The sequence below is a fragment of the Heterodontus francisci genome, chromosome 27 (assembly GCF_036365525.1).
Source record: "Heterodontus francisci isolate sHetFra1 chromosome 27, sHetFra1.hap1, whole genome shotgun sequence".
NCBI classification, from domain to species: Eukaryota; Metazoa; Chordata; class Chondrichthyes; order Heterodontiformes; family Heterodontidae; genus Heterodontus; species Heterodontus francisci.
Window position 1 is genome coordinate 7,052,380 of NC_090397.1, and position 15,341 is coordinate 7,067,720.

Consider the following 15,341-nt stretch of genomic DNA (forward strand, 5'->3'; position numbering starts at 1 on the left):
AAGAACCTTGAGCTCCGGGTTTCGGAACTCGAGCGGCAGCTGGAGTCACTGTTGTGCATCCGCGAGGCAGAGGACTACGCATGCAGGCAAATAGGGAATGGGTGACCGCCAGGGAGTCCAAGAGAACCAGGCAGGTAGTGCAGGAGTCCCCTGATATGATCTCATTCGCTAACTAGTTTTCCATTTTGGATACTGGTGAGGGTGATGTTTCTCAGAGGAGTGCAGTCAGAGGCACGTTTGTGGCACCACAGGTGGCTCAGCTGCACAGGAGGAGAGGAAGAGAAGTGGAAGAGCAGTAGTGATAGGGGATTCATTAGTTAGTGGAACAGACAGGTGTTTCTGCAGCAGTAAACGTGACTCCAGGATGGTGTGATGCCTCCCTGGTGCCAGGGTCAAGGATGTCATGGAGAGGCTGCAGGACATTCTTCTGGTGGAGGGTGAACAGCCAGAGGTTGTGGTCGACATTGGTACCAAAGACAGGGGGATGAGGTCCTGAAAGCAGATTTTAGGAAGCTAGGAAGATTAGAAAGGACCTCAAAATCAGTAATCTCAGGATTACTCCCAGTCCCACGTGCAAGTAAGCATAGGAATAGGAGAATTGAGTGATTGAACACGTGGCTAGAGAACTGGTGTAGGAGGGAGGGCATCAGATTTCTGAGGCATTGGGACCGGTTTTGGGGCAGGTGGGACCTGTATAAGGTGGATGGGCTGTATCTTAGCAGGACTGGAACGAATATCCTCGCAGGGAGATTTGCTAGTGCTGTTGGGGAGGGTTTACACTAAATTGTCAGGAGGACTGGAACCCGAGAGGGAGCTCAGATTGGAGGGAAGTAAAACTGTTAACTTGTCTGGGGTGTGGGAACCAAGAGCAAGTATTAGAGAGGAATACCAAGGTGCACAGAATACTGGGGGAGATAGAAAGCACGAGAGTAGGGAATAGTACGTTATTAGGTGGGGTCAGAGTAAGGGAGAAAGTAATAAAGTCTGAATCAGGGTTAATGTGCAAGTATGTAAATGCACAGAGTGTTGTTAATAAGACTGGTGAGGTACAGGCGCAGACTGCCATGTGAAAATATGATATTGTGGCTATGAGAGACCTGGCTCAAAGAAGAGCAGGACCGGGTGTTAAATATCCCTGGATACAAGGTGTTTAGAAAAGGGAGAAAAGGGGGAGGGGTAATGGTATTAAGCAGAGCACTGCAGTGTTGGAGAAAAAGGATATCCCAGAGCGGTCGAGGACAGAATCAATTTGGCGAGAGCTAAGGAACAAAAAGGTGCAGTTACATTGCTCGGTGTTGTCTATAGACCACCAGCTAGTGGGAAGGACATGAAGGAACAAATTTACAAGGAAACTACAGAGGTGCAAAAATTATAGGGTAGCGAGGATGGGGGGCTTTAATTATCCAAACATAGACTGGGATAATAATGTAAAGGGCATTGAGGGGCTAGAGTTTCTAGAGTGTGTTCAGGAAAATTTTCTAGAACAGTATGTTGGTAGTCCAATGAGAAAGGAGGCACTGCAAGTCCTGGTCCTTAGGAATGAGATGGGCCATGTGGATCAAGTATCAGTAGGAGAGCATTGCAGGGATAGTGATCATTGTAATTGTGATTCCTGGGATGACGCGACTGACTTATGAGGAGAGATTGAGTTGGTTAGGATTATATTCGCTGGAGTTCAGAAGAGTGAGGGGGGAATTTCATAGAAACCTATAAAATTCTAACAGGACTTGACAGGGTAGATGCAGGAAGGATGATCCTGATGGTGGGGAAGTACAGAACCAGGAGTCATAGTCTAAGGATACGGGGTAAACCTTTCAGGACTGAGATGAGGAGAAATTTCTTCATCCAGAGAGTGGTGAACCTGTGGAATTCGCTACTACAGAAAGCAGTTGAGGCCAAAACATTGTACATCTTACAAGGAGTTAGATATAGCTCTTGGGTCTAAAGGGATCAAAGGGTATGGGACAAAAGCAGGAACAGGTTACTGAGTTGAATGATCAGCCATGATCATAATGAATGGTGGAGCAGGCTCGAAGGGCCGAATGGCCTACTCCTGCTCCTATCTTCTATGTTTCTATGTATCATAAGGTTAGGCTGACAAGGGAAAGGACAAAGAGCAATCCAGGGTAAGAATAATTAACTGGGGGAAAGCCAACTTCAATGGGGTAGGAATGGAGCTGGGGCAAATAAACTGGAGTCAAAAGCTGGCAAGAAACTAGTAGATGAATGGGCTACCTTCAAAGGAGAACGAGTTCGGGCACAGTCAAGGTATGTTCGCACAAAGAGAAAAGGGCAAACAAATCCAGAGCTCCCTGGATGGCAAAAGAGGTAGAGATTAAGATAAAGAAGAAAAAGTGTGCTTATGACAGATGCCAGGTGGAAAATACCATTGAGAATCAGGCTGAATATAGAAGGTCCAGAGGGGAAGTGAAAAAGCAAATGAGAAGCAAAGAGAGAGCATGAAAAGAGACTGCTAGCATTAAAAGAAATCCCAAAGTTTTCGAAGACATATAAATAATAAGAGTGGTAAAAGGAATGGGGCTGATTACAGACCAGAAAGGGGATTTACACATGGAGAGCATAGGTGAGGTATTAAATGAATACGCTGCATCTATCTTTGCTACGGAAGACGAAGCAACCCAGGCAATGTTGAAACAGGAGGAAAGTCAGACACTAGAGGGGTTTAAAATTGATAAAGAGGAAGTATTAGATAGGCTGTCTGTACTTAAAGTGGATAAAACACCAGGGACGGATGAGATGCACCCAAGGATATTGAGGGAAGTGAGGGTGGAAATCGCAGAGGCACTGGCCATAATTTTTCAGTCTCCCTTAGACTCAGGGGTGGTGCCAGAGGAATGGTGAATTGCAAACATTACACCCTTGATCAAAAAAGGGAAAACTTCTCGAAAAAATAATTTGGGACAAAATCAATAGTCACATGGACAAATGCCAGTTAACTGAGGAAAAGCAGCATGGATTTCTTGAAAGAAAATCATGTTTAACTAATTTGTTGGAGTTTTTTGAGGAGGTATCAGAGAGAGTTGATGAGGGCAATGCTGTTGATGTAGTGTACTTGGATTTTCAAAAGGCGTTTGATGCAGTGCCACACAACAGACTTGTGAGCAAACTTGTAGCTCATGGAATAAAAGAGACAGTAGCAACATGGATACGAAATTGGCTGAGTGACAGGAAACAAAAAGTAGTGGTTAGTGGATGTTTTTTGGGCTGGAGGAAGGCTTGTAGTGGAGTTCCCCAGAGATCAGTGTTGGGGCCCTTGCTTTTCCTGATAAAAATGACCTGGACCTTGGTGTACAGGGCACAATTTCAAAGCTTGCAGATGATACGAAACTTGGAAGCATTGTGAACTGTGAGGAGGATAGTGTAGAACTTCACAAGGACATAGACAAGTTGGTGGAATGGGAAGACAGGTGGCAGATGAAGTTCAATGCAGAGAAATGTGAAGTGATTCACTTTGGTAGGAGGAACATGGAGAGACAACATAGAATAAATAAAGGGTACAATTCTAAAGGGGGTCCACGAGCAAAGGGACCTGGATGTATACGTGCACAAGTCATTGAAGGTGACAGGACAGGCTCAGAACGGTTAATAACGTGTACAGTATTATTAATAGGGGCATAGAGTACAAGAACAATTAAGTTATGTTGAACTTGTATAAGACATTAGTTTGGCCTCAGCTAGAGTAGTACGTCCAATTCTGAGAGCCGCTTGAGGAAAGACGTGAGGACATTGGAGAGGGTACAGAAAAGATTCATGAGAATGGTTCCAAGGATGAGGAATTTCAGTTATTAAGGTAGATTGGCGAAGTTAGGACTGTTTTCCTTGAAGAGAAGGCTGAGAGGTGATCTGATAGAGGTATTCAAAATCATGAGGGGTTTGGACAGAGTAAATAGAGAGAAACTGTTCCCACTTGTGAAAGGATCGAGAATGAGAGGGCACAGATTTAAAGTATTTGACAAGAGAAGCAAAAGTGACATGATGAAAAGCTTTTTCACGCAGCAAGTGGTTAAGGTCTAGAATGCACTACCTGAGAACGTGGTGGAGGCAGGTTGAATTGAAGCATTCAAAAGGGAAGAATGTGCAGGGTTATGGGGAAAAGGCAGGGGGGAATGGAACCGAGGGAGTTGCTCTTTCAGAGAGCTGCTGCGGACAAATGGGCCGAATGGCCTCCTTCTACGCTGTAATGATTCTGTAAGTTGGCTTGATGCTGTGGAAGAGTAGATGGATTTGGGAGCAGAAGTTCACAGAACATTAAAGGCAGCACCTCCCATTCACAAGGTTCAAAACAGCTAATCGAATTCTAGATTTTAGCACAAGAGATATGAAACATATAAGCCAAGAGGTAATTAACTTATAGAAAACCTAAAGACCTCAGTTAGACTACTGTGCACAGTACCGGCTCCACACTATAGCAAGGTTATTCAGGATTTAGAGGGGGTGCAACAGATTCACCAGGCTGCTGTCTGGTATGAGAAAATAGAAGGTTTTAAGTCATTTATGTCTTTTATTCATTAGAACAACGCAGATTATAGGGTGAGATGATAAAATGGGATACAGCACAGAGAAACAGACTTTCCAGGAATTGAGGGGACAAGAGGTCATCGATACAAGATTAAATGCAAGAGATTTAGAACAGAGGGTCGGAGAAACTTCTTCAGAGTTAGTGGCTGAGGCAGAAATTGTCAACATTCAAGATTAGATTGGATAGATGGATGAAATAAAGGAAATGGAAATTAAGGATGTGAGAACAGGGTAGGTGAATGTGATTGTTACAAGTTGCTTTTTTTTTTATTCACTCGTGGGATGTGGGCATCACTGCCAAGCCAGCATTTATTGCCCATCAGGATAAATGTTGTCACGATCCAGTCGGCCTGTCTTACATTGTGCATTCCACAGATTTCTATGTAGATACAATAAAAGTAAATTTTATTCAATGTAAACTGATAGTATTTCACATGTTTAATGCCTTTTGGAGCTGGGTTCAGTTATTATACATTGTGAACATATCAGTAATTAAATCACATTCTCAGCAAGCCACCTTTTGAAAACAACTAACCAGTCACAAACAACATGCAGTGATACATTATCCCTCTTTGTCCTCTCTGTAGTCTCCTAGTAAAACTGGTCACACCATCCTCCTCCAATGCCACTTTAGTGCTTGGTTCTGCTCTTACCTAACCAATAACAGCCTGAACATCTGTAGCTTAGACCATCTGAGTCCAAGAATCCATCTTGGAGCCCAACATTCCCTCTAAGCTGCATGGCCGTGTAGCAATCAAGAATGTGCTGCGCAGAGGTTAAACAGGCAATGCACAAGCACTGGTCCCTTTAAGAGGCATGCACAGCAATTTTAAAGGGACCATGCAGTGCAATGAACAGCCCATACACAGAGAAGGGAATGTAGAGGGAATATTGCTAGAGCCCTCCTCCTCATCTTACAGATGGACAAATCAAAAGAAGTAGCAAACGTTAATGAGCCCATAAAAATTAGACTGGAATTCATTTCTAGTGGGGATTAAAATAGAGAGGGGCTGAATAAGGAGAATAGTGTTAGTGTTGAGGGTATGGAGTTTATCAGGGAGCTGAAGACGATGGCTCAGTCTTCTCAGTTTAGATGGAAGTAGTTGTGGTTCATCTCAGACTGGATTTTGGACAGTGACAAGACAGAGGCGAGCTTGGTTCAGAGGCAGAGCTGGGTGTCATCAGCGCACATCTGGAAGCTGACTCCATACCTTTGGATGATATTGCCAGGCGTAGCATTACATAAAATGTACAGCACAAACAGATCATTCGGCCCAATTGGTCTATGTCTGTTTATGCTCCACAGAATTCTTGTCTCACCCCTCTTAATCTAACCTGATCATATCCTTCCATTCCTTTCTCCTTCATGTTTTTATCTAGCTTCTAATGGAATATCCCAATGACTCCATGTGGTAGTGAGTTCCACATTCTAACCACTGAGCAAGTAAGTTTTTCCTGAATTCCCTATTGGGTTTATTACTGACCATTTTGCATTTGTGGCCCCGAGTTTTGGCAGTTTCCACTTTCCACAGTTTCAGGTTCATTCAGATTGTATGGCTCCAAGTTAAAATCAAGAGGTATCCTCAACATCACAAAAACTGCCTCCATCCACCTTACATTGCCCAACTCCATCGCTGGCTCAACCAATTTGCTTTTGCCACCTTCATTAATGGTTTTATCACTCAGATCCAATTACTCAAATGCTCTTGTGACCAATTTCCCTCCACAAACTTGAACTTATCCAAATCCTATTTTGTACAATGTCATACCAGCCCATCACATCCATACAACCATTGGCAGCTGCACTGTCAAGATTCCATTCATTCACCATCCCCCACTCCTCTCCCAAAACACACCCTTCCACTCCTCCACCCTCAGCTTCTTTAAGGCCCGCCATAAAACTCTCTTTTGACCAGGCTTCTGGTCACCCTAACCTCTCCTTCAGTTCAGTGTCTGTTCTCTTCACACTTGAGGTGTGATATATATGCTAATTGTTGCTGAAAAGAAATAATAAAAGAACACATGGCATGCCAAAGGTGAGATGGTTGGACCATAGGTGGCAAGATTTCAACTCAGGAATACAAACAGACAGAATACAATCTGGAGACCAGTTGGCAAAATACCTGGCTTATAACTTAATTGATTTTACATTTTCTCTTGACAATACTGAAACTTTCCCAATTTATGTAAATGTTCAAAAAGAGCTTTACTTGCCTCAACATCTTGCATTAACAATGCTTTGTGATGAGAAGCTGAAATTGTAATTGTAGCACTCAGTGGTGGCACTCTTGCCCGAGTCCAATCAGTGATTTAAATCCCACTCCAGAGACTTGAGTCCATAATTCAGACCAACGCTCTCCAGTGCAGTACTGAAGGAGTACTGCACTAACAGAGATGCCACCTTTACAATGGAACACAGGCTCTGTCTGGTCTCTTGGGTAAAAGATCCCAGAACCAAATTTAAAGTAAAGCAGAACAGTTCTCCCCAATATACTGGGCAATACTTATCCCTGCTAAATTGTGTTGAGTCGAAGCGACGTAGTAGTTGGCAGGAAAAAAGACAGAGGCGCAAGGGGAGAGCCAACTGTGCAACAGCCCCGACAAACAAATTTCTCTGCAGCACCTGTGGAAGAGCCTGTCACTCTAGAATTGGCCTTTATAGCCACTCCAGGCGCTGCTTCACAAACCACTGACCACCTCCAGGCGCGTATCCATTGTCTCTCGAGATAAGGAGGCCCAAAAGAAAAGAACTTATCCCTCAACCAATATCACTAAAACATTATCTGGTCATTATCATATTGCTGTTCATGGGATCTTGCTGTGTGCAAATTGGCTGCTATGTTTCCTGCATTACAACAGGAATTCCACTTCAAAAGGACTTTACTGGCTGCTAAGTATTCTGGGACATCCTAAGGTCCTGAAAAGCGTGATGTAAATGTTAGTCTTTCTAATTAAGCAAGTATCTAATTAAGAAAGCAAACCCTTTTTCCCTAGAATGAGCCAGACTAGGGGAAAGTTGTGCCTCCTGTCAAAGAGCCGCTGTATTATCCAGCCTGAGTTGAGTTGGTTTATAAGGAGATTATCTACACCCAACCTGCACACAGAGCGCTCTTACCTGCAGCTCCCCGGAATGATAGGCCGCGGCTCGGGAAGCACCGCCCTCTACCCTTGGGGGAACGGCTGCAGCCAGGGGCCTGAGTGTCAGGAACGGGCCGGCCAGCAGGTAAGGGTCCCGGCACCAGCAGCGCGGCCTCAGTACAGACACTCCGTCCCTCCCCCTACAGCTCGGGCTCTCGGTCCATCCCAGCGCTACTTCTCCCCTGGCCACCACCGGGCCGGACACTCACAACCGCTTCGCGCCAAGAACCACCCTCCCCGTGGTGCGCGCGCACACCACCATGCAAGCCCCGCCCCCTCCCCGTGGTGCGCGCGCACAACGGCCTGCAAACCCCGCCCCCTCCCCGTGGTGCGCGCGCACAACGGCCTGCAAACCCCGCCCCCTCCCCGTGGTGCGCGCGCACAGCGGCCTGCAAACCCCGCCCCCGTTGGGCGCGCACACCACCATGCAAGCCCCGCCCCCTCCCCGTGGTGCGCGCGCGCACAGCGGCCTGCAAACCCCGCCCCGTTGGGCGCGCACACCAGCATGCAAGGCCCGCCCCCTCCCCATGGTGCGCGCACACCACCTTGCAAGCCCCGCCCCCTCCTCGTGGTGCGCTCACAGTTCTGCAAGCCCCGCCCTCTCCCTGTGGTGCGCGCACAGCACCCTGCAAGCCCCGCCCCCTCCCCGTGGTGCGCGCTCAGCGCCCTGCAAGCCCCGCCCCCTTCCCCGCCTCACCGCGATGCGCGCGCAGCACCAGACAACTGCTGACAGAAAAGGCATTCCCGCTCTCGGCATGGAAGCTGAATGTGGATATTGTGAGTCAATCACAATGATTACAACACAAGAGGCCTGATGAAGGGTCAAAAAGCTGAAACGTTAACTCTAGTTCTTTCTCCACAGATGCTGCCAGACCTGCTGAGTATTTCCAGCACTTTTTGGTTTTATTTCAGAAAGAGGCTATTTGGCCTGTCACGGCTCTCAATAATAATAAAAGCAAAATACTGCGGATGCTGGAAATCTGGAAAGCTACCTTGCAGAAGCTCAACGCCAACTCACAGACACCTCTTCCTACCTCCCTCTGGACCATGACCCCACCACCGAACATCAAGCCACCGTCCAAAGGACTGTCACTGACCTCATCTCCTCTGGAGATCTTCCCTCTACGGCTTCCAACCTCATAGTCCCGCAACCCCGGACAGCCCGCTTCTACCTCCTTCCCAAAATCCACAAACGGGACTGTCCTGGCAGACCCATTGTGTCAGCCTGCTCCTGCCCCACTGAACTTATTTCTTCCTATCTAGACTCTATCTTTTCTCCGCTGGTCCAGTCTCTTCCCACCTACATCCATGACTCTTCAGACGCCCCACGTCATTTTGACAATTTTCAGTTTCCTGGTCCCAACCGCCTCCTCTTCACTATGGACGTCCAATCGCTCTACACCTCCACCCCCCCACCAGGATGGTTTGAGGGCTCTCCGCTTCTTCCTGGAACAGAGGCCCAACCAGTCCCCATCCACCACCACCCTCCTCCGCCTGGCTGAACTTGTTCTCACATTGAACAACTTCTCCTTCAACTCCATGCAATTCCTTCAAGTAAAAGGTGTCGCTATGGGTACCCGCATGGGTACTAGTTATGCCTGTCTTTTTGTGGGATTTTTTTTAGATTAGAGATACAGCACTGAAACAGGCCCTTAGGCCCACCGAGTCTGTGCCGAGCATCAACCACCCATTTATACTAATCCTACACTAATCCCATATTCCTACCAAACATCCCCACCTGTATATTTCCCTACCACCTACCTATACTAGTGACAATTTATAATGGCCAATTTACCTATCAACCTGCAAGTCTTTTTGGCTTGTGGGAGGAAACCGGAGCACCCGGAGAAAACCCACGCAGACACAGGGAGAACTTGCAAACTCCACACAGGCAGTACCCAGAATCGAACCCGGGTCCCTGGAGCTGTGAGGCTGCGGTGCTAAACACTGCGCCACTGTGCCGAGCATTCTTTGTTCCAGTCCTACTCAGGCCCCCTCCCCCAACTCTTTTTCCGGTACATTGATGACTGTATCGGTGCCGTTTCCTGCTCCCGCCCCGAACTAGAAAACTTTATCAACTTTGCTTCCAATTTCCACCCTTCTCTCACCTTTACATGGTTCATCTCTGACACTTCCCTTCCCTTCCTCGACTTCTCTGTCTCCATCTCTGGGGATAGGTTGTCTACCAGTATCCATTATAAGCCCACTGACTCCCACAGCTACCTCGACTACACTTCTTCACACCCTACCTCCTGTAAGGACTCCATTCCATTCTCCCAGTTTCTCCGTCTCCGATGCATCTGCTCTGATGATGCTACCTTCCATGACGGTGCTTCTGATATGACCTCCTTTTTCCTCAACCGAGGATTTCCCCCCACTGTGGTTGACAGGGCCCTCAACCGTGTCCGACCCATTCCCCGCACCTCTACCCTCACCCCTTCCCCTCCCTCCCAGAACCGTGACAGGGTTCCCCTTGTCCTCACTTTTCATCCCACCAGCCTCCATATCCAAAGGATCATCCTCCGCCATTTTCGCCACTTCCAGCGTGATGCCACTACCAGTCGCATCTTCCCCTCCCTTCCCCTGTCAGCATTCCGAAGGGATCGTTCCCTCCGCGACACCCTGGTCCACTCCTCCATTACCCCCACCATCTCGTCCCCGTCCCAGGGCACCTTCCCCTGCAATCGCAGGAGGTGTAATACCTGCCCATTTACCTCCTCTCTCCTCACTATCCCAGGCCCCAAACACTCCTTTCAGGTGAAGCAGCGATTTACTTGTACTTCTTTCAATGTAGTATACTGTATTCGCTGCTCACAGTGTGGTCTCCTCTACATTGGGGCGACCAAGCGCAGACTGGGTGACCGCTTTGCGGAACATCTCCGCTCAGTCCGCAAGCAGGACCCTGAGCTTCCGGTTGCTTGCCATTTCAACACTCCCCCCTGCTCTCATGCTCACATCTCTGTCCTGGGATTGCTGCAGTGTTCCAGTGAACATCAACGCAAGCTCGAGGAACAGCATCTCATCTACCGATTAGGCACACTACAGTCTGCCGGACTGAACATTGAGTTCAATAATTTCAGAGCATGACAGCCCCCCATTTTACTTTTATTTTTAGTTATTTTTTCTTCCTTTTTTTTACATTCCTTTTTACATTTTTTACAATCTTTTTTTGCATTTATTTCATTTCATCTTAGTTTGTTCAGTTTGCTTACCCACTGTTTTTTTCAGGTTGTTTTTCTTCAGGTTTGCACTTGCTGCTGTTCAATATTCAGTGTATTAACAGCTAATCTGTACTAATGCTTTGTCTTTCAACACACCATTAACATATTGTTTGCCTTTTCTCCGTGACCTTTTGGTCAGCTATGTGGCCTGGTCCAATCTGCACCTTCTCCTTTGTTATCTCTTGCCCCACCCCCACCTCACTTGTTTATAATCTGTGACTTTTCTAATATTTGTCAGTTCCGAAGAAGGGTCACTGACCCGAAACGGCTCTCAACAAGTTCAACTCAGCTAGTTCTACTCCATCGTTAATGCATTTAAGGCTGGGACAGTCAGAGTTTTGGTCTCAAAGAAACAAGGGATGTGTGACTAGCGAGTGGGAAAGTGGAGTTGAAGCCTGAGATCAGCCATGATCGTATTGAATGGTGGAGCAGGCTCAAGGGGCCATATGGTCTACTCCTGCTCCTATTACTTGTGTTTTTGTTCAGGTAGTTACCCAGTTCCCTTTTTAATGCCTAATTAAATTTGCCTTCACCACACTCTCAGGCAATGCATTCCAGATCCTAACCACTTGCTGAATAAGAAAGATTTCCTCATGTTGCCTTTGATTCTTCTGCCAATTACGTTATATCAGTGTCCTCTGGTTCTGGATCCTGCCAATGGGAATAGTTTCTCCCTATCTGTTTCATCCAGACCTTTAATGATTTTGAAAACCTCTATCAAATCTCCTCAATCTTCTCCAAGGAGAACAGACACAGGTTCTCCAACCTATCCACATAACTGAAGTTCCTCATCCCTGGAATCATTCCTGTGAATCTTTTCTGCACCCTATCTAATGCCATCACATCCTTGTGAAAGTGCAGGACATGATACTCCAGTTGAGACCAAGTCAGTGTTTTATAAAGGTGCATTATAAATTCCTTGCTTTTGTATTCGTTGCCTTCAAAACTAGCAGTAATGGATTACCTTTTGTGGAACCGAAAGTCCTCCGGTCCAAATTTCTTGAAAAAGAAAGTCTCCCATTTCTCATACCACCTATCACAACCTCAGGATGTTATAAGAACATAAGAAATAGGAGCTGGAGTAGGCTGAAATTTCAAAATGTTTTACAGCCAATAAAGTATTTTTGAAGCATAGTCACTTGTTGCATTGTAGGAAATGTGGCAGCCAATTGGTGGAGGGATCAAGAACAAGAGGGCACACATTTAAGGTAATTGGCAAAAGAAGCAATGGTGACATGAGGAAAACTTTTTCACGCAGTGAGTCATTAGGACCTAGAATGCATTGCCTTACAATGTGATGGAGACAGATTCAATGGAGGCATCAAGAGGGAATTGGATTATTATCTGAAAAGGAAGAATTTGCAGGGCTACGGGAGAAGGCAGGGGAGTGTCAGTAGGTAAATTGTTCCTTCAGAGAGCCAGCACAGACATGACGGACAGAATGGCTTCCTGTGCAGTAACTGAATTCTGCGATTCAATTTCCACACACTGCAAGGTTTTGTGATGTTGATTAAGGATAAATATTAGGCAAGACACCAGGGATAACTCCCCTGCTCTTCTTTGAAATAGTGCCATGGGATCTTTCACATCAACTGGAGAGATAAGATGAGGCCTCAGCCTAATGTTTGATCTATTTGGCCGTTGCTTTAAAGTTTTTCAGCCAGTTTTACTTTTTATGGTTCAATAAAGAAGGTGAATCATAATCATTAATGTTGAACTTTCCTTCAGGGGATGAAATGTGTCCATCAGAGACAGGCCATTAGGTTGTCCCAGGAAAGTCTTGACCTCAGCTTGATGAACTGAATGGCCTTTTCAATGGGCTGGATCTTGTTAAACATAATGGTGTGCAAATGATTCATGTCATTATTAATGCACACAATGGCCAACAAGTTCAGGGCATTAAGAGGTACTCCATGACTTAACACCCAGCTTGAGAAATGGTGCAGGAAGGAGAGCTTCAGATTCCTGGGGCTTGAGGGACCTGCATAAGGTGGATGGGTTGCACCTCAAAGCTGGGACCAGTATCTTCTCAAGGAGGTTTAATAGTACTGCTGAGAGTTTTAAACTAATGTGGCAGGGGATGGGAAACCAGGAGTCATTAGAGAGGCGATACAACGTGCACCGAAAACTAAGAGAGAGACCAAAGTATGGAATAAACAGTAGTTCAGAAATGGGAGGGATCAGATGGGGGTAAATACGAGGCAAGCTAAGATGGGTTTGGAGTGCATGTGTGTAAATGCTGGGACCATGGTAACTAAGTTGCCGCATGGAACTACGATATAGTGGCAATAATGGAGACCTGACTCAAACAAAAGGAGGAATATACATTTAATATACAAAGTATTCAGCAAAAATAGGGAATGAATATGAGACAGAATTGTCAGTATTGATCAAAGATACTATTACAGCACTGGAAAGGCATGGTGTACTAGAGGGTTCACCCTGTGGTAGACAATTCCACAAGTTCACCACTCTCTGGGTGAAGAAATCCCTCCTCATCTCAGTCCTAAATGACTTACCACTTATTCTTATACTGTGACCCCTGGTCCTGGACTCCCCCGCCATCGGGAACATCCTTCCTGCATCTAATATATCCTTCCTGCTTCTAGACTTGATTGAAGTAGATAAGTTCCTGAACGGTCTTGACAAGGTGGATGTGGAAAGGATGTTTCCTCTTGTGGGTGAGTCCAGAACTAGGGGGCACTGTTTTAAAATTAGGGGTGGCCCTTTTAGGACAGAGATGAGAATTTTTCTCTCTCAGAGGGATGTGCGACTTTGGAACTCTCTGCCTCGGAAGGTGGTGGAAGCGGGGTCATTGAATATTTTTAAGGCGGAGGTAGATAGATCCTTGTTAGGCAAGGGAATCAGAGGTTATCGGAGGTAGATGGGAGTGGAATTTGAGACACAAACAGATCAGCCATGATCTTATTGAATGACAGAACAGGCTAGAGGGGCCAAATGGCCTACTTCTGCTCCTAATTCGTATGTTCATATGCAAGCTGCATGTAGATCCTAATGTGTCCCCACTTGTGCATCAACAGTGACGAATTACATTTCATGTCAGGAAACAGACAAAGAAGGAACTTCAACGGCTACTTGACCTTGACATTATTGAGAAAGTTGGGGATGAGCCTTCCCCTTGAGTCTCACCCATACAAGTTGTTAAAAAACCCAAGTGCAAGAACTAGATTAGGATCTGTGTTGATATGCAATCACCAAATCGAGCCATACAACGAGAAAGACACTTGACACTAACAATCGATGACATCATCGAGAAAGTGAATGGGGCTAAACACTTTGCTAAGCTTGACATCAATGCATGTTACCATCACATCAAGCTTGCAGAAGAACAGTGGCGCAGGGAGTGGCACAGTGGTGCAGTGGTTAGCACTGCAGCCTCACAGCTCCAGCGACCCGGGTTCGGTCTGGGTACTGCCTGTGCGGAGTTTGCAAGTTCTCCTTGTGACCGTGTGGGTTTTTGCCGGGTGCTCCGGTTTCCTCCCACAGCCAAAGACTTGCAGGTTGATAGGTAAATTGGCCATTGTAAATTGCCCCTAGTGTAGGTAGGTGGGGAGAATGGTGGGGATGTGGTAGGGAATATGGGATTAATGTAGGATTAGTATAACTGGGTGGTTGATGGTCGGCACAGACCTGGGCCGAAGGGCCTGCTTCAGTGCTGTATCTCTCTCTGACTATGACTCTATAATCGAGATATCTTACTGTGTTCGCTACTCACATAGCACATTTTTGATACAAAAGGCTCAACTTTGGAGTCAAATCAGTAGCTGAGGTATTTCAGCACTTGATTCAGTCTGCACTTCAAGGACTTGAAGGCTCGCTGAACATCAGTAATGAAATTCTCATCTATGGTCGCACTGAAAAAGAACTCGAGGCATGCCTACATGTATGCTTACAATGTCTCAGAGATTGTAACCTCAAACTGAACAAAGCCAAGTGCTTGTTTAGTGAAAGCTGCAGTGAATTCTTCAGTCATGTGTTCAGTGGTGAAGAAGTATTGTTATGACTGAGGTTGGGGGAATGCACTGTCTTTCTCCAGTTCCAGTACTCCACTGGTCACAGCATATATTTAAATGTTTTACCCAGTTACCGATATGGCCAATTATATACTTCATATTAGTTTCAGAATAAAATTACGCCAACCAGGTTTCTTTAATAAACAACAAAATTATTGATTTATTAGGAAACAAGACTTATTCAATAAAGATGCAAAGCTTCAACACACAGTTTGAAATATCAAAGTATAAAGAAACCCTTCTAAAATAACCTAACACACACAGACACCAGTTAAAGAGACAAAATAAAGAAAAATGAAAAAGCTGACTCTGCAGAGATGAACATTAAGAAAAATACTTTGGCCAAGTTATTATCCATTCTTGAAGAAAAAGGATAAGATATGCAATGTTCCAGATGGCCTTTGGTCTG

General features: G+C 45.8%; 1 protein-coding gene across 5 annotated transcripts in view; it reads right to left on the minus strand.

Moving 5' to 3' along the window:
• Positions 1-7,738, minus strand: part of nedd1 (NEDD1 gamma-tubulin ring complex targeting factor) — a 63,162-nt gene extending 55,424 nt beyond the window's left edge. For all 5 annotated transcript variants that reach the window (XM_068058755.1, XM_068058753.1, XM_068058754.1 and 2 more), the window contains exon 1: positions 7,655-7,738. The gene's annotated coding sequence lies outside the window, so the exon portion shown is untranslated. The remainder of the gene's footprint in view (positions 1-7,654) is intronic.
• Positions 7,739-15,341: the final 7,603 nt, after the last annotated feature.